Source organism: Macaca nemestrina, chromosome 1 (assembly GCF_043159975.1).
Source record: "Macaca nemestrina isolate mMacNem1 chromosome 1, mMacNem.hap1, whole genome shotgun sequence".
Lineage (NCBI taxonomy): Eukaryota > Metazoa > Chordata > Mammalia > Primates > Cercopithecidae > Macaca > Macaca nemestrina.
In genome coordinates, this window is record NC_092125.1 from 152,115,841 (window position 1) to 152,136,358 (window position 20,518).

Sequence of the window (20,518 nt, forward strand, 5' to 3'; positions counted from 1 at the left end):
GGTTAATTAAGTACATTTATAGCTGGGGATAAAACCTTAGGCTATGGTTGAAAATGCTCAAAAAATAAAGTAGCCTTTCAGTTGTTTTCTTGCCAATTTCTTTATTTCATGATTAGGTAATAGATGTAATATTAACATTTCAAATAAATGGTGAACATTTTATTGTGTAATCTTGTGAAAGAGGGATATTTTCATTTATAATAAAAAAGCTCATCTTTGTAGGAGGAATTAACACTGGCTATCTAACTATGTCCGTTTTAAGGAGACAAAGGTAATTGAGTAATAGTTGATTTTTGAAGTGGTGGTTATAGCTTTTGAACTGATAGCCAGACTTCTTTTAAAAAGGGCTTTATGTTTGAAAATGAAGCATTCGAAGAATTTTTAATATTTTCTAAAGAGCTTAGATACATTCGTAAGGTTAAATGAATAGCATAATGAATAATTCCAGCATTTTTCGAAGTTGAGGAGGGAGGATTGCTTGAGCCCAGGAGTCAGAGACTAGCCTGGGGAACATAGTGAGACTCTGTCTCTATAACAAATGTAAAAATTAACCAGGCATGGTAGTGTGCATCTATAGTCTCAGCTACTCGAGGCTGAGGTGAGAAGATCACTTGAGCCCAGGAGGTCCTGCAGTGAGCTATGATCGCACTACCACACGCCAGCCTGGGCAACACAGTGAGACCCTGTCTCAAAAAAAAATGGAATATTCTAGTCTGGGAGTGGTGGCTCATGCCTGTAATCCCAGCACTTTGGGAGGCCAAGGCAGGCAGATCACGAGGTCAGGAGTTTGAGACCAGCCTGGCCAACATAGTGAAACCCTGTCTCTACTAAAAATACAAAAAATTACCTGGGCATGGTGGCACACGCCTGTAATCCCAGCTACTCGGGAGGCTGAGGACTGAGGCAGGAGAATCACTTGAACCTGGGAGGTGGAGGTTGCAGTGAGCCAAGATTGTGACATTATACTCCAGCCCGGGTGACAATGCGAGACTCTGTCTCAAAAAACAAACAAACAAAAAAGCCCGCAAACAAACAAACAAACAAAAATTGAATATTCAGTGTGGGCTAGAACTTTCATAGAAGTAAGTTTGTACTCTTAATTGAGGCCTTGTATTCTGGGATGGGGATATTAGACATTAGGTAATCGATTAGGAACACTGATGATGTTTGAGCAGGGAGTAAATTAACCAGAAATCCAATTTAGGTAGATGAAGTGTATGCACTATAGATCAAAACAAGGGCTGAAAATGGATTTATTCAATAATTAACCTAGCAAATAATTTTATCAATATTTAAAATTTAATAGTACTATTTTCAGTAACAATAAGCCATATTAATAATATACCATGTTCATACTATAATAATATTTAATAATAGTACTAAATTTACTAGTAACTAGTACTAAGAAGTACTATTAGGTGCTGAGGCTACAGAGGTGAACTAGTTGGTAAAAGTCTCTGATGTCATGGAGGGAAGACACAAAACATCACACAAACAGGGATTGAGAGAGCGGGGAGAAAAAAACATGTGTTATGAATGTCTAACTCTAGAAGAATGCTTCTTGTTATGTTTAAGCTTAGTCTAAAACTGTGAGGAAGATAGTAGGCTGTTGTTACAGTCCAGACAAGAAAAAGATTAATGAGAACCTAGGCTAGGCAGTAGCAGTGGGAATTAGAAGGAAGAAAAAGATGCAAGAGGTATTTCAGAGGCAATCAATAGGAATTGGCAATTGCTGAGACGTGCAGTAAGGGAGAAGGAAGAGACATAGATAAATTAGAAACGTTGAGCCTCACAAAAGAAATTGGGTTGCTATTAACAGAAATATGGATGTCAAAAGAAAGAACTAGTCTGACGGGTAATGAATTTGGGTGTGGTGCATTGTGTTTGATGTGTCAAGAAGTGTCTTGGAGATGGCAGTAAGTAGCTGGAACTGTAGGATTATAAATTAGCGGAGAAACTAGAGCTAGAAATTTTGGCATCCTTCTAATGGATAGGGTAGTTAAAATCTGTGGGATTGTCTAAATTCACCAAACATAAGGAAGCCTGAGAGTCTCCATAAAGGTGGGAATTCTGGGAAATGGCATAATTAGGAGAAAGCTCAACCAGAGTTAAGGCGAGTAGGAATAATGTCCAACAGTTAAGTACTGATTCCTATGCAATCATCCTGCACAGAGCACTTCACAGAAGCTAATTTACTTGATTTTCACAACGTCTAGGAAGTAGTGATAGCTACAGGAGGCAGCCAAATGCTTAGGGGTGGGTACCCAGTGAAACCCGTCTTCAAGCCGAAGACAGTTTAAAGCCTGAAAGCCAAGCTACAAGTTAAATCATCAGACTGTGTTAAGAACTTGTCTTCCTGTTTGACGTGCTTTCTCCTGGTTGATCCTCACCCTTCACCTATTTTACATATACCTACCCTTTCCTAATTGGTTTTCTACACTGTCATGCCCACCTTTGAGTGGTATCTTCGCTTTAGACTTTTTTGCATATTGACAAACCAGTCAGCATGCACTCCCCATCCTGTGCCTTTAAAGACCACAGACTCAGTTGGTAGAGGAGGAGACGGCCTGACTTTGGGAAAGAGACAGGCTTTTAGAACCATTTTCATTGCTCAACAAAATTCTCTGCCTTCCCCATGCCCATGTGACCTCATTCTTCTTGGACACCGGACAATAGCTCAGGACCCAATGAGTGCGGGTACCAAGAAAGGCTGTCACACCATCAGCGGCAGAGGGCAGCCACCTCACACGATGAGGCAAGGGGCCAACTGAGTTGCTAACACACTGCCGTCTGTGAATGGCACAACTAAAGGAGCACTGTAAAACCTCCTCTGGGTCTTCGGAGTTGTGGGCAACCTCACATGGGTACTGCTGCATTCCCCTCAAGGCGACACACCTGACCTGGCCATGGGCCCTGCACAGAGTTTGCTCCTGTGTCGGCACCCGGAGCGGCCAGATTCTGCACTCACTTGTTCATGTGCTCCCTCCTGCAAGGGGTTGACCTTGGCCTGCCTAATAGAGGGAGTATCCCTGCCGCGAGTCCAGTGAAGGGGCTGAGAAAATCCTGCATCAGTAGGTTTTGTTATTAACTCTACTTCCTAAATTAGGAATAAGAGGGACAGAAAGATTGCTAAGGTCACACAGCCCAGAAGTGGTGGAGTCAGGATTCAAATGTATAGTGCTCTGCCTCAGAGTTCCCATATTTGCCAACCATGCTGTAATACCTCTTGGGTAGAATGAGTGACTTTGAACAATAGGAGTTTGCTGTTAATAAGACAGAAACCCTACAAATTAAAGTTAGTGGTTAGGCTTGCAAAGCGGTTTTCCATGGGCACAGAGTTAAACTTGGCAGTGATAACAACACATGAGAAAACATGAATGAAAAACGGGGTTTTGATACTAAGCAAACGACTATGTGCAATAAAATTTTGTTACACTTGGACAAGTACAAAAGGTTCTCTGGGAGTTTTATGGGAGGTAAAGGGAGTTTCTATCAGCAAAGTCTACTTTGAGAAAGTGACATTTAAACAGAGACCTAAATAATGGGTAGGAGTTAGCAGGGCAAAGAGGGAAAAGAAGAACACTCCAGATTTGAGGGCCCTTAGGCAGATGGAACTTGGGGATTCAAGGAGTTTAAAGAAATCTGGGGCAATGATAAGGGAAAAAACACCCTAAGGATTTTGGACTTTATCCTAAAAGTAATAGAAATATATTGAAGTGTATTAAGCAGGAAAATGACAAATTATGCCTCAGAGAGTTTAAACTGCCCAAGTTCATATAGCTACTAATTGAGCCGAAAGGAAACCCAGGTCATTCTTGCTACAAAGTCCTTTCTTCACCAAACCATGTTACTGTCCAGGGCTGAGCTGCAAAATGTTTACTGATCAGCTCTCTGGGGAAAAAAAGCACTGATTTGTAGCATTTTCTGATATGGTGGTTTAAATACTATACTTGGTATTATTTACTGATATTCATCATATTAGGTGCTAATATGAAGTCACAGAATGCAGAATCGGGAAGAGAAAGTCTATATTGTACCGTTATGTGATATTTCAAACGTGTTGATATAATGGATAAAAACACCCTCAGCAACACAGAAAATAATACAATGTGCTAGAATAATTAGGAAGTGATGAATGTGTGTATTTATTACCTTTGTTTTAAATGTAATTGTTTAATTCTAAATTTATGTAATGTATTTATTAATAGTGGTTCTCTGGGGGAACAAACAGCTTGCCAAATTCCTGAAAATTTAATAATGGGATCTCCTGAGCAGGTATAAGTTGGAGCCAGAACTCCGTTGTTACCATCTCAAAGAGCGATTTTTGGGGTGTACGTTTTTATCATACTGCTTTGTTTTGGGAGATGGTTCCAGGAATCTTAGATAAAAGCTTGCTCGTGTCTTTCTACACATTTCATTGTGTTGATCATGGGGCATATTCAGTGAGAAGGAATGGATACAGCTTTTTTTTTTTTCTTTTTTTCCCCCCTAAACAGGCTGAGAATAAAGAGAGAGGGGAACTCCCGGGAGGCAACGCTATACAATGGCCTCCGTGGGGACATGGGTGACTAATAGCAGGCATTTGTGGCCGACTCCTCATCTTTGCGTTCAGACAGTCGGGAGTGCAAGTTTCTGATTTCAAATACAAGTTTATAACTTGAATCAAAGCTAAATTTATATTCTCTGTACACATTAACTTTCAGTTCTATTATTGTCATGCAACCTCCTCTTTAGGAAAACCACTGGACCCTAAAATAAAATGTTCAGAAACATGCAAATGAAAGCAGCTTAAGCTCTCAGACTTTGGCAGTGTTACTTGAGTTTTACTGTGGCCTCAGAAGGGACAGTCATAATATTTTTCTGGCTGTCTTGTCTTGATTTATAATTTGAATCTCCATAAATGATAATAGAGAGGGCAATTATCAAAGAAATGGAAAGGGCAATTATCATTGAATTGAAAACACATCACACATCCAACAGGATGAATGACTGAGCTAAAAACAGATTTTGTGGATCTTGCAACTGCTCCAAAAGAACTTAATGGAAGAACTTCATCTCCCCACCTCCTCCAATTAACCAGATGACTTTGGATCTATTTTTCTTTTTTTTTCCTGGGATGATAACACAAAGCCTGTTAATCTAATCTGCCTGAAGACTGACACTACTTAGGACATGTAAATTTATGAGACTAAACCAGTTGCTGTTTGCCTAGTGTGAAAAAAAGCTTTCCTTTTTTTTGTAAAAACAGTAGAGAAAAATTAGTTCTCTTGTTTGTACATTTGTGATTTCAGGAGACTGCAGACACCCGTCTCATCTGTTCTTAACCTTCATGATGAATCTTTTTAAGTGAGGCAGAAACAGCAATTTTGTTCATGAGGTTAAATAATAGACTGGATAGTGAAATTCCCCTAAAAGACTTTTGTCTTGGTTGGATAAATTGAACAAATTACAATCCAAACTGTAGGCATTAGTTATCATTACTACAAATATGAAAGAAAAAAGGTAAATGTTTATGAACACATTTTGTTGAGAATTCTTGCCGTCCGGATTTACTATTGTAAGGAGTGGAATTATAGACATTCTCTGGAAGGGGTAAGGTGTGGAAAGAAAAAAGGAAAACCCCAAATCACTTTTGTCAGCACTTCTGTATAGGAAAAATAGCTGTGGCATGAATGCCAATACCGTATCTGCTAAAGAGATGAAGCCCTATATAATTGGATCCAATCAGGTCCTGACAGGGGACAACAAGAGTTTCTCCTTTTCACATAAGTGAGGTTCACTGAGCAGACCAGTCCCTGGCATACTGATCTTCTTAAAATGGATCATGGATCATAAAGGAACTAGAAGTGGAAGGATGGAAAGGCTCAGATACATTTATTGTATATTGATTTCATCTGGGCCTCTGCTTTCCCCATATTGGTTCTTCATGCAGGCTATCACCTTCCATTGATTAATACATAACCAGACTAGGCTTGTTTACTTGGGAACAAAGAGCCATAAAGTAATCCCAGCACTTATGGCTATATGCTTAGTCACAGAGCCCAGACATTATGGTAATGGACAAAAAAGCGAGGAAAAAAAGTTCAAATGAAAGAAGGAAAGAAAACTAATATTTACTAACTACCTTTTGTCAGGTATGTTAAATAGATGTAATTTGAGTGTTGCTACCTATCTGGTATCAAACCTGTTAGTGAGTCTTATATTTGTAAGTTCCCTGTAGAACAAATTTTGCCATGCTGTACTGTGATGTCTTCGGCAAGTACATTCTCCTTCACGTTGGAGGACTGAGCTGTGCCTGTCCTGTGCTTCTTTGGTGTTTTGCTGATTGGAGAATTGAATATATGTTGTACTGTCTACCTGCCAGTAATATGCAACTTTAGTGCTGAATACTTTCCTTTTGAAGACATATGATTCTTTTATATTTTTTTGAGATGGAGTTTCACTCTCACTGCCCAGGTTGGAGTACAATGGCGTGATCTCGGCTGGCTGCAACCTCCGCCTCTGGGATTCAAGGGATTCTCCTGCCTCAGCCTCCTGAGTAGCTGGGATTACAGGCATCTACCACCATGCCCAGCTAATTTTGTATTTTTTAGTAGAGATGGGGTTTCTCCATGTTGGTCAGGCTGGTCTCGAACTCCCAACCTCAGGTGATCCGCCTGCCTCAGACTCCCAAAGTGCTGGGATTACAGGCATGAGCCACCGCGCCCTGTCTCAAGATGTATGATTTTTTATTCATCATCCTTTTTTCTAGCTTCCATATTTCCCAGGTTCCAGAGAAATGTTTCAGTGTAAGAAATATTATTCAACAGTTTTTGCAAAGCAAGGAAACAGACAAAATTTCTGTTCAATGTATCCACTATTAATTTATATAAATATGTGTGTCTACCTATAAATTAACCAACTTGAATTAAATATATATATTCCCAATGTTTTAAAAAAATGGATTGTTATATTTATTAGTTCATCTTCGCTTATAAGTTTATTTTAAAATACTAAGCACTCCAAAAAACAAATAGTGGTTTCCCTTTTAAAATTTCTCAAACTTCCAAGTGTTTTGAATTCATTGAACTCTCGACAATCACCATCTGGTTGATTAAGTAATTTACATTTGGACATCCTCACAAAGAGATTGGGGGTGGGGGAATTCCCCTTGAATTCTGGGAAGTTGTTCTTTGGACATGATGTTTATTTCCTCTGATGTCAGAATTTCTCTTGATAAACGTAAACATTTATTTTTAACATGGTTGTTAAAACTTAGTCAATATTCAGTTCCAATTCTTTTGTCAGTTACTGGTGAAGCAGAAAGGTCAGTTTATGGGTCATTATACTCACAGATTGAATGTTGAGTTAGTAAAAAGTAAATGTAATATTATTTTAATACTTTTTAATGTGTTTGGAAACGTAAGTGGAGTTTTCGAAAAACAAAAACTGGAAAGCTGTCTAACTTAATACAGAGTATAAGTAAAATAAAATTCATGTCAATAAAGTTTACCTATCATTAATATTTTTGGGGACTGGTACATTTTTATTAATTGTGTCCCGTACTTTTGTTGAAACCGTTTGTCACCTGTATTTAATTCTCACAGGAGTCCTTTGCAGTGTGCCTTGTTGTCTGATTTCACAGATTTTACAACTCAGAGAAGTTAAAAAATTTTTCATGTCACACAGCAAACAAACAGCAGAGCAGGGCCTTGAGCCCAGCCCTATCAGATTCGAAGGCCAGTGAATGACCACCTGCAGCTTCCCAATTTTGGTTGCAAGGTAGGGCTGGTCGTATATTTTGTGCTTTCCCAGACAGCTGCAGTTAAAACTGCTTCATATGAGAGATGATACTCATCCTAATTTTTTATATATTTAAATAAATCATAATATCAACCTCTCTGCTTGTAATCCTCCCTCACTCCCAATTTCTATAACCAAACATCCAAGATATTTGTTTCCTACAGTTTTATATTCACTGGGCTCATTCACTTATTCACTAGTTCACTCATTAATTCAACACATATTTATGGTGCCCTCATCAAGTACCAGACACTCTTGTAGGCCTTAGAAAAGCAGTTCCTATGGTAAAGAAGTTTACATTTGGGTAGAAGAGAGAGACAATGAACACATACCGATAGACATATATAAAAACAAGCAAAGTTGGATGGTGATAAATGCAGTGAAGGAAAATAAAATAGAATAAGTACCCAGAAAATAATAACTAACTTTCACTGAAAATACATTATATGTGTGACACATTGGTCTAAGTACGTTACAAAGATTAATTTACTTAATTCTCACAAAACTCTATGTGGTTAATACTGTATTTATGGTAGATCAGGAATGGCATCAAATTATTTACTACTCCTCTAATAGACATTGAATGTGGAGTCTAATTCCTCTCCCTTTGAATCTGAGCTGACCTTATTGACTTGCTTGATGCATAGAGTGGGGTGGAAGAGATAGCATACTAGGTCCTAGCTTAGCCTTTAAATGGACTGGCAACATTGCCTTGTTCTCTGAGAACCCTGAGCTTCCATTAAAAAGTCAGACCGAGGCTTCCATGCTGTGGGAAAGCTCAGGCAACATGGAGAGACCAGGTGTCAACAGAGTTTCAACATAGCTTCTAGCCTACAACCAGCATGTGAATGAATCATATTGTGGGGCCAGCCCCCGAAGCCTTTATATGACTTCAGTTCCTGCTGCTATCTGACTGCTCCAGAATGATGAACCCTGAGTGAGAACAACCCAGGAGAGTCCAGTCAATCCACGGAAAAGTGAGAGATAATAATACATACTTCTTTCAAGCCATTAAATTTCAGGGTGTTTTGTTATACAGCCAAGAATAATTGGAACCATTATAATTTTCCTTTTACAAATGAGAAAACCAAGGGAAAGAAGGGTTAAATAATTTCCTTGCCAAAGGGTAGAATCTGAATTCCAACCCAGACAGGCTGTCCTGCAAGCATCATTTTAAACTCTCCCCCAAACAGCCTAACCCCTAGAGTGAGATCAGCTTTCACAGGGCACTCCTGACTAAACTTGGCAGTTGCTGACTAGTTCACATTTTATGTTCTTCATTGAATCACAGTGGTTAAAACTCAGGGCACACTTCTATTGGAATATAATCGCTTTCTCAAAGGGACCTTGTGGTGTCCTTGGTCTGGAAGTATTATGTTGTCTGTGACCTCTTGTGGATTGGAATCTTAAGAAAAATAAGGAGGACATGGAGGAGATTGACCTGCACTAATCTATAATCCTTTCATTGTGTTGTAAAATTATGAGAATTATTCAAGTGAAATAGGAAATTGCATGGCATTTTGATTAAATAAAAGAAAAAGAGTACAAAGTAATTCTCTTAAATTAAGAGCAAATAATTGTCACAAAATCAAATTTCTTGGCATACAAATATGTTACATCCCTTGTCTAAGGCAGATAATTTATATTGGGATGGGAAAGGAGTGACCGGATGTCTGTAGCCTGATAGCATTAAGCAGTAAGTTGTTCAGCCAGATGTTCCTTCCTTAGCAAGGAAGGACACATAACTACAGGGTACCAGGCAAGCCCAAAGTACATATTTCCACAGACATTTTTTCCTCAGGGTATTTACAGTTCAGTTTAGCTCTTTCCACATTGAAACTCTGTATACAAAACCATAGAATGGCCCATGATAGCTCAAAGGAAAGACGTTTATAGATGCTGCACATTCCCCACACCGCCCCAAGTCTTCCAAGGGAAGCTCCTGGTACTCTTGAAACTTTCCTGTCAGACGATTATACAATCCAGTGCCTTTTCCAAGCAGGAAATATGATGTTCCAACGACAACTTGACCTCCTGTCTGAAAATGGGTCGGGGAGGGGAGCGGCGCTGAGGCGGGGGCAGGAAGATGAAACAGGCATGGTCTCAGTATACTTAATTCATAGACCCAATCACAAACACAAACAAGTTAATTTTGTTAAGAACACATGATAACATTTCACTTATGACAAAATCCCAATCATTTATTCTCCTCTGGAGTACTTCTTATGCATCCTTGAGTTTTTAAAAGTTCAAGTGTTGCATAAAAAAATCAACATAATTACAGAAAACAGTCCTTAAACAAGAATATCCTGTTTTGTTTCCTGCATACGCACTGGGGTGGCTCATCTGAATCCTTGACAACATCCAAGTCGAAGAAGAAGAAAACATCAAGACGGCTTGCTGATCAAGGATTTTACATCCAGCTCTTCAGCGGTCGGGTTGTTGGCCCCATGTGTAAGCCGACAATCGCCCTATTGTTTACTTTCCAGTCAGAAAAGCGATGCTGCCTTTCTTCACTGCGTATGGTCTCCATAATCCTAACAGTCATGTTCACTCAGCAGTAAGCCCAAATATATGTTTCCCAGAGGAGTTTCAAATACATGAGATAGATTAGCATCTCTGTGGCTTGATGCAATCTGTGACAGATTCAACAGCAATAAACATTTTAAAGTGTGGTCAGTACTAAATTATTTGTTGAAGAACAATTTTGTTCCCGAGGTAGACAAAAATTAGCAATAACGTTTGGGTAGTAAATATAGGGGCTGAGGGATAATACAACACCCCCGAACCTCTTGCCCTCCCGGCATTTCATTCTGTTTAAAGAGAGGAAAAAAGCCCAATTGTGTGCTGATGAATTAGAAAACTTCATGAACATTCAAGAAATACACATGCCACTACAAATTAACCATTAGCAGGGCAAGGTATTCATCCTTTCTGTCAGATTCTGTGGGAAGTATGCCTTATTAGCATTGAAGCCCAAAGAAGTAATCTATCAGTCCACATTCACTTATGCTACAAAAAATAACAGCCTATTTCAGTTCTGGAAAAATAAATAGCATAGTTCTTCCCATCCTCATTTCAATCCTAAAATTGAAAATCACCAAATAAAATTCTATTTCCTCTCTGCTTCCAGTTTGTTTCTGTGTTTACAGCGGAATGTGGTTTTGCATTTTAAATCAGTTCCATCATAACCCTGAAAGTGATCACAGGGCTGCTAATTCTCTGTCTTCAGTTTCCACCCCTCCTCCACGCTACCACTTTGAATTTGAATGGGACCAGAAGATTCTCTAGGGGCCACGTTTGTGGCCCTTCAGCGACAGCCTCTCTACTTCTTTCAGCTTGTTTCCTGGCATGGTTCATGGGGATTTGTGGTGAGTGGCAGCTCTGGAATCACTTTTCATTCTGTCAGGTTGTGGTTAGGCTTAGTGGGGTTTCTTTGTTATACTGGCCACTAGTAGTCAATTCCCTTGAAAATATCTGGTTTTCTCCTTTTCTCTTAAAGAAAAAAAAAAAAAAAAAAAAAAACCAGCTCCCAACTCCCCACCCTACCTCCAAAACACAAACACAAAGCAAACACGGATATCCCTTGGAAATCTTAGGAGGAGACAGAGAACAGAGACAGCCCCAGATGTTCTCAACGTCCCGGTTTAATTCTGATGTCAGAGTGTAAAAGAACTTTGGAGGGCTCCATTTCCCGTACCTGTTCTGCTGACATGCTGTTTTATTAAAGAATCAAGGATAAATTTTACTACTCCTTTTTCATGTTAAAATAAAATAAAATAAGCCAAATATATACAGTGTGAATTTGGGGAGCACAGTGCTTCTTATTCTTTCAAGACAAACTTGGAAAATATGTAAGTGACAAAATTAGTAAAACAAATCAAATAAACACTTGGGAGTTCATTAAGATGGAGTTTTCCACGGACACAGAGGGAGGATTGGCACTTTCTGCACGTCTTAAGCCAGTGCTTAACAGAGTTTTGTATTTCAGGAATCAGTTTGGGAAAAAAGGTGAGAACAACATACTGCTGCCAACATTTTATATTGCCAAGTTAGGCTATTAAACAACAACAACAACTAACTTGAAATCTTACATCATTTCTTAAAAGAAAGGACATATTAACATCAGTGGGGAGCTGGGGGAGAGAGGAAAGACATAATCTCGGAATACAAGACAACCTTTTCAAAAATGAAGAGCTGGCAACTTTTACACCAACATGCCACAAAGGCCTTCAGAAATAGCGGGTTCCTGAAACACACCAAGCCCCTTTTCACCTTATTGCCTTAGCACGGGGCCAATCCCATCCTCTAATTGGAAACAGATCCCCTGGGGCATTGACAGAGCTCTCCACTCACATCTAACCAGAAGAGGCAGGGCTTCGCTAGCCCTGTTGAAACCCCCTCTTTACAGACCCCATGTGGACAAGCCTTCCCCTTCTGCACCTCCATTTCTCTCCATTCTTTAACCTCGCTTTATGTTTCATCAAGCACTTGCTACTACATTGCTATCTATCACTTATTTGCTTTTGTCTATTTCCCCCATTCCAATATAAAGCTCATGGCTGGGCGAGGTGGCTCACGCCTGTAAACCCAGGACTTTGGGAGGCCCAAAGTTGGGTTAGGCTGGGAGACCAGCCCGACCAACACGGAGAACCCTCGTCTTTACCTAAAATACAAAATTAGCCAGGTATGGTGGTGCATGCCTGTAATCCCAGCTACTCGGGAGGCTGAGGCAGGAGAACCGCTTGAACCCAGGAGGCAGAGGTTGCAGTGAGCCGAGATCGTGCCATTGCACTCCAGCCTGTGTGACAACAGCGAAACTCCATCTCAAAACAACAACAATAACAAAAAACAAAAACAAAAACAAAAAAACAACAATATGAAGCTCATGAGGTCATGGGTTTCCCATCTTTTGTTCACCTCTTTTCTTCCATGACCCAAAACATTGCCTGGCATATGGGAGGCTCTCACTACAGACTTGTTCCATTTATATATGTGAACAATTTCAGACTGTTTATTTTTCTTCTTTTATTGTGGACAAGAGAAAATGTCCACAGAGACTGCACTGTTTGGTGTATGGAAACAATTGTTTTAAGAAAGAGATTGAAGAACCCCTAGCAGCATTCCTTCAGGGCAGAACTGAAGGAAGCAGGCATTTGATTTGAGCATTCTTTACTGCAACCAGTTTCAAATATCAGGAGACTCATGTTTCTTAGGACAGGCAACCAATGGCTAGTGGGCTGAATCGTGCCTGCCTGATTTAGGAATAAGAAATATTATTAAAACACAGGCAGGCTGTTTAGGAATATAGACCCTCCTCCCCGCTCAAATTACCTAATTAGAGATTAGGCATTGTTTCTTAGCCTGTGGCTCTTTTACACTGCATGAATCATGTGTGAGAATGTTCACCTACCCTTGAGTACAGTATCTGTTGGATATTTAAGTTTTAAAAAAAGGTAACAGTAGCCTCTAGGTAACCGCACAAAGAACTGTTATCTCTCATAATTATTAACCAGGAAGTGGTAAAACTAGGAAGTCAAGTTCACAAACAAACCTTACTACTAACAAGAGTGGGTCATTGTGAAAAAAAAGCTGCTTCTGAAATGCCTCATGGATAGTTCACAAATATAGATAGTAGGTTTCAAAAGTGAGAATTTCAAATTTCTTATGCCATATGGGAATGTGAATAGGTGGTTCAGACTTCTTCCTGAAAAAGTACTACTTCTAGGCGTCAGGGCTCAGAACATCGTGGTGGCTCAGAAAACAACACCTTAAAATATGGTGCTTTCACATGCTGAGTACCTTGAAATAAAGAAGCAGCCTCGGAAACAAGGTCTCTCCCTCTGACCTCCCACTCTCCCTCTCTCTCCCCTTTCCCTATCCTGAAGCACGGAGAGGTGCTTTATGTGAAGTTCCCTCATTTGACCAAGTGAAGTTCCACTAGAAGAAATACAGTTGTCTTGAGCCCCCTCCTTATAATCTCATCAAACAGAGCAGAATAACTTGCAGAAAAGACTAACATTGACACCACTCTCCCAGAGTCCGGATAAACTTTGCCTCAGGCTATGGTCTGTTCCTCAGGTCCATTCATCTCCCCTAAAAATCCTTTAATCGTCCTCTAAAATTGCCTGCATCCCCCACTTCCCTCTCTCTTATGAACAGGGGCCTTTAAGCTTTAATCATCTGGCCCTTGTTTGAGTTTCATACTTGGTATGACTCCCATGTGTCTGCATGTTAATAGATGTGTACACCTTTTCTCCTGTTAATCTGTCTATTGTCAGTCTGTCTTATAGGCTCAAATTCTTGAACCTTCAGGGAGTGGAAGGAAAGTACCTTTTGCACCTACAACATGATATCCTAAAATATAGCATCTTGGCATACTGAGGTATTTTTTTTTAATTTTGAGATTTTTTTAAATTTGAAGGTAATCTTAATGCTATTAAATTCACAAATGCTAATTTAAATACCCAATTCTATTTATCTAAAACACACATTGCAAACACATAAATATCTATTCTGTCCACATGTCAGCACCCATTCATGTCATAGTTTGGAAATGGGGATAATAGATTCCCCTTAAACTGCAAGTCAGCAGGTGTTTCTTTACAGTTAACTTCAGCAAAATTCATGCAAAACAGTAATTAACAATGATCTTCTTGTTAACTCACAAGGAAACACTTTCAAAACTGCATTTGTTAAAGTCTCTGTACTAAAATGTAGAAAAACTGAACTACACAAATATTGAAAAGCTAAAAATTCCTGAACTTTTTATTCCTGATACCACTACCACAATTTACAGGGCAATAGTACCTGGTGAAATGAAAAGAAAAATAAGAAGAAAAAGCTACCACAGATAAAAGACCTCAGGAATGTACATCTAATTGACACTACATTGCATGAATCAATAGCTGAACTTTTTTTTTTTTTCTTTCTTTTTTTTTTTTTTTTTTTTTCCGAGACAGAGTCTCGCTCTGTCACCCAGACTGGAGTGCAGTGGCATGATCTTGGCTCACTGCAACCTCCGCCTCCCAGGTTCACACCACTCTCCTGCCTCAGCCTCCAGAGTGGTTGGGACTACAGGCGCCTACCACCACACCAGGCTAATTTTTTATATTTTTAGTAGAGACGGGGTTTCATCGTGTTAGCCAGGATGGTCTCGATCTCTTGACCTCATGATCTGCCCACTTCGGCCTCCCAAAGTGCTGGGATTGCAGGCGTGAGCCACTATGCCCAGCCAATAGCTGAACATTTTGCAAACTGTGGCTATGACAGTCCTGAATGAGAAGGTTTCCTGTTTAAGCTGCGGTAACTTTTCTGACTGTGGATCATCGTTTCCACTGTAGCAGATTTTTAAAGTTCCTTTAATGCATTCGGGATGACTGTCTTAAAGTAACCTCCAGCTTTCCTGACAACTCCTCCCTCTCTCTCCTGCTAAGAACTGCAGCCCTTTTCTGCTGTTTTTAGAAACTTCTCTCATATCCACCATGTCCATCACCAGATCCATAACCACCAACATAGGGATGACTGAGCTTCTTCCACAAAAACTACCCCCTTACATGGGTGCATAATTTGATTACTGTTGTCCAGTATAATTTCCAAAATCATTATAGTTCCCACCACCACCATAGTTACCACCGCCAAATTTCCTCCTTCACTGTAACCATCATATCCTCCACCACCACCACTGTATCCACCACCTTGGGCCATATCCTGGTCCATCACCACCATAGCCCCCTCTACTACTATAACCAGGACCACTGCCAGAGTTGTCACCATCACCTCCATATCCATTATATCCAACATCACCTCCTCCATAACTACCTCTGCTGCCACCACCTCCACCACCATAGCCTCCTCTTCCACCAAAGTTGTCACCACGGCCAAAATTACCTCCACCACCTCCAAAGTTTCCTCCGCAACCCATAAAATTCCAGATCCACCTCCACAACCTCTCTGTGATCCAGCAGACTGCATCTCTTGTTCAGAAAGGGCCTTTTCACTTCACAATTATGCCCATTAATAGTGTGGTATTCCTGAACAACAATGTTATCAACTGTATCGTGATCATCAAAAATTGCAAAAGCAAATTCTCTCTTTATTCCACTCTGCCTGTCGTCCATAACTTCTATGGCTTCAATCTTGCCATACTTTTCAAAGTAGTCTCTCAAATTATATTCTTCTGTATCTTCTTTAATACCATCAACAAAATTTTTCTTCACTGTCAGATGGGCATCAGGCTTTATAGAATCCTTTCTAGAAACAGTTCTCTTTGGTTCCAACAGATGCCCACCAACCTGTGTGGTTGAGTACATGTTGCTGCATCCACCTTTTCAACACAAGAGTGAGTCATAAAACCAAACCCCTGGAACTTTTTGTTTGGGGGTATCTCATTACCACACAATCTGTGAGTGGGCCCCATTTTTGCAAATGTTCTCTTAAGTTATCATCTGTCTTTTCAAAGCTCAGACCACCAATAAACAGTTTCTCACCTACTCTGTTTCCTTTGGATCATGACCCCCTTCCCCCGGCGGTGATAGCCACGGCCAGAATTGGGCTTGGAGCCACCAGGCAGCAGTTTAACCTCCATTTTGAGACCGAACTCACCTCTTCCAACTTGAATTCACTATCTACTGAATATTTTAACCTGAAGGAAATTGAGAAAACTACAGAAGAAAGAAGGGCCTCTCTAACTTTCTCTGTTCTTTCTCCCCGAAACATGGTTATAGGGAAGTTGTCTGACCCACCTCCCCTGTAAGTAGGTCATAAGACCCTCACATGATAGGTGTCCTGCCCTATACCTGGAGGCCAAGAAGAATCTAAGCAAACCGCCTTTGCTAAGCTCTGCCCAGTTTATCATTAGGTCAAACCTCCCTTTTGTCCAACCATACTTCCACATGACTGTCTATTCTTCATCAAACCTGTCCATAAAAATACACAGTTTTCCTTGGGTCTTTGAGTCTTCATTTCTGAAGCCTTTCTGCCACATGAAACTTTGGTCAAATAAATTTGTTGGCTGGGTGTGGTGGTGCATGCCTGTAGTCCCAGCTACTTGGGAGGCTGAGGTGAGAGAATGACTTGAGCCCAGGAGTTCAAAGCTGCAGTGAGCTATGATTTGCACCTGTGCAGTTCAGCCTGGGCAATAGGGCAAGACTCTGTCTTAAATAAATAAATAAATAAATGCATAAATAAGTTTGTGTTTTCTTTTGTTAAGCTGTCTTTTGTTATATGGTTATCAGCCATGAATCTTGCAATGGATGAGGTAAATGTATTATTTTTTCTCCCCTATAGTTTTTGGTACCCAACATGGGGTGACTCAAACCACCCCCCCACCCCCCCCGTGCCACTTGCTTTAAAGCCCACAGTTGAGATCTGGAAGCAATTGACAAAAGCTGGCAAAAAAGTAAGAATTTGTTTTTTTTAACCAAGATCAGTTCTCCCAGAGCTCTGCCTATAATGCCTGGTGGAGAATGGATAGTAAATTTTTTCCTTGTCCCTTGCTTTCTGAATTCAGATTAGTAGGAGAAAAACATTTGTGTCTTTTGTTATAGGAGTTTCAGCTGTGAAGCTTGCCATGGGCCAGGCATAGGCATGTGGGGTTCATTTTGGTACATAGTTTTTTCCCCTGAAAAGTAAGTATGAGCCCAAGTGTACCTAATGCATGTTTAGCACAGATATTTTTTAAATTGGTTCTAATATCTGTTCTTGCTGCCACACTTCAGAGTAGTAGTAACTGTTAGCTACAAGACGGTACACAAATAAGTGCAAAATGGTAGTAAATGAAGAAAATGAGAGTTTAGAGTACGTAAGTGCCTGTGTGTGTACACATGCATGGGTATGTGATTGTGTTGTGTGTATATATGTGATAGGGTCAACATATATTATTACAATGATAATGATTAAAATAAATGAAAAGGAGGAAAGTATAGATCTTTTGAAATTTCTTTCTTTTATTCTCTCTCTGTCTCCCTCTCATTCTTTTATGCTCCAGAATGGAATGGAGCTCGGGGATTTAGAAACCTCTGCTGATGAATCCATCATATTCTGACAACTGAATTCCCAGAAACAGAGTATTAGACTTTCACACAAGGTGACATTTTGACTGGAATCTTTTAAGTTGAAGCTTATAAAGTACTGAGAAGAGGACTGCTCCATAGCAGGTCTTCAAATAATGGTAGCTACTAGTGTTATTAGTTGCTCCCGTGAAGAAACCAAGGATTTCAATATCTGACCAGCCAATTCCACCATCTCAATACCCTTGCAACTGCTATGTCAGAGAATGTTTTGAAAGAGGTAAAGTCATATAGTAGCTGGGCAGACTTTTACACTGAAGGGTAAGAATAAAAACATTAAGTGGTTTTAAAAAAGTTAGGAGAGTGAGACTTTGGACCATCACCCACCCGATGAAGTGGTCTTATTTTAGGATTGTCTATCATGAAGATTAAAAATAAAGCCAAGACTTAACCTCATTGATATTTGAAATAAAAATGTTCATTTTCTTTTAAAAACTGCCCAGGCACAATGATAGAGGCAGTTATTTTTGGTAAAAGTGGATTGTGGACAGAGTAGCTGGCGAAATGCTCTTAAGTATTCACGTAAGACAAAAACCTTCCTGGCACTAAGAAGTCTCAATTGGCTTTTCAGCTGCACTGTGGTTTATTGTGTGCTTTAAATCAGCTCTAAGACTACACTACATACCATTGTGTCTGTTAGAAAATCATTATGGTGCAATTAAAAGCAATGTTGTTTCACAGACGAACATGGAATTTTCCTCTGTGTCTGACGGTTGTGCACTTCCTTCGTGCCTCCTGTGATTATCTGCACTGGTGATGGTCAAGAGATACAGCTGTCGGGAAAACACTCAACAGATGGCAGTTGCAGAGTGATGCATCATCCTTTTTGGGATGCTCTCTGACACCGGAGCTCGGGATTTCCTTAAACGTTGGTGTGTCACTGACTCCTTTCAAGCAACTCGGGCCTGGAATGTTCAGTGACAAAATTAATCTTCCTCCAGAAATGAAGAGAAATTGAAGTGTCCTTATGAAATGAAGTGTGCCATATAATGCTAAAATGTATTGTCATTTGTAGCTTCTTAACTATTATAGATAAGAACAACCAACTATATAGAAAGCCTGATATGTTGGTAGATTGACCACTTTTTCTTCAGGATGAGAGTGAGCAAGATCGGTCAGTTCTTTCATTTTTGTAAAGCTCTTTAAAGACAGGCTTTATGTTTTTTAAAAAGAGCAATTTAACCTTTGCTTCAGTAATGACATGGCTTGTTGAATGATGTTGTCTGTGATGGAATTTGTCTTAGTGGTGCACGGATTAATTACATGGTTCCTTTTTACATCTCAGTTAGCATCTTAACATGAAACACTGAATCTTCTATCTTCATTATTTATACAGTACATATATGTGTATAACATTATTATGGAAATAAGAAAATAAGAGTAAACTGACAATGATGTCGAACAATGCGCTGAACAACATTGTATAATAGTTATGCTAGATTTTTATTCACTATTCAAAATCAGAGTTATAGAGTCCCTATGACTGACTCATTTTTCTTCCTCTCAGTTACACAGATCCTTTCAAGTTTTAGGGCCTCACTTAACCAGTGAACATTCTGGGCTGTCTCGATGTGTGTATTTTAACACAATGACAAGACAACATTGAATAGTAGGTATAGGTCCTGCATCTGTGTTCTAGAAAGTGTCCTGGGCATTCCTGCCTGCCAGCTGCATTCACCCTCTAATGCCACTAAATGACATTTGGCTATCTGTAGTTTGACCTGAATATGAGTACAGTCCTATATAATGTTAAAAGCAGGTAACGTGGGGATAACCATATCCCATAGGGTTAAGTTTAATTTTGTCAAAATTGTGGTCTTTCCTTTTCCATGTTAGCAAAATTGTGTCCTGCAGTACATGAAGATTTATATTTCTTCTAAAACATGACACTGTGACATTTTCTGTTTGTCTATTCATGTCCCCAAAGAGGTAACCACATGCTATACATGTTTTCTGTTAATATATTTGCAGGTTGGTCTCAATGGTTGGTCTCTGAATTATTTCCAGTGGATAAAACACATGGAATGAGAAGTTGCAAAAGGAGCCTTTTCAGTAAATGCATAAAGGGGCAGGGAACAGTGTGGAGGCTGTAGGAAACATGAAACATGACACAGCATAGGTTTGAAATACATTGTATATGTTTTGGGACAAAACTAAAAATTTTGCTTATTCTAAAAGCTTTAATATATTCCAGGCATTATGATAAGTACTTTGTATGTATTATTTGATTTGATTCTCACACGTATGTAAGATAGGTATTATTATTTTCAGTATATTGATGAGAAAATGGTGGCACAGCTGATAATTTGCCCAAAGTCAAACAATAAGATGGTCTTCCAGACTCTTATACTTTCTTAAGAGTGTAATTGTTTCTTCCCTAAACAATAGTATGACTTTGTGCATATAAGGTTTTCTGTGATGCTATACTGGATATAGGTGCTAATTAATAAAGCAATGAAAAAATACATTTGGCGGGGCGTGGTGGCTCATGCCTGTAATCCCAGCACTTTGGGAAGCCGAGGTGGGCAGATCACGAGGTCAGGAGATCGAGACCATCCTGGCTAACACAGTGAAACCCCACCTCTACTAAAAAAACAAAAAGTTAGCCGCGCGTGGTGGCAGGCGCCTGTAGTCCCAGCTACCCAGGAGGCTGAGGCAGGAGAATG

General features: G+C 39.7%; 1 protein-coding gene, 1 long non-coding RNA gene and 1 pseudogene across 26 annotated transcripts in view; 1 reads left to right on the plus strand and 2 right to left on the minus strand.

Moving 5' to 3' along the window:
- The window catches only part of LOC105482722 (uncharacterized), a 34,769-nt gene extending 29,199 nt beyond the window's left edge, over nt 1-5,570 (plus strand). Inside the window, exon 4 of the long non-coding RNA XR_987806.3 lies at nt 4,497-5,570. This is a non-coding gene — a long non-coding RNA (uncharacterized lncRNA). The remainder of the gene's footprint in view (nt 1-4,496) is intronic.
- Nucleotides 1-20,518, minus strand: part of LOC105482716 (adhesion G protein-coupled receptor L2) — a 684,023-nt gene that overhangs the window by 547,007 nt on the left and 116,498 nt on the right. The window lies entirely within an intron of this gene.
- On the minus strand, nt 14,834-17,003 carry LOC105482723 (heterogeneous nuclear ribonucleoprotein A3-like; annotated as a pseudogene).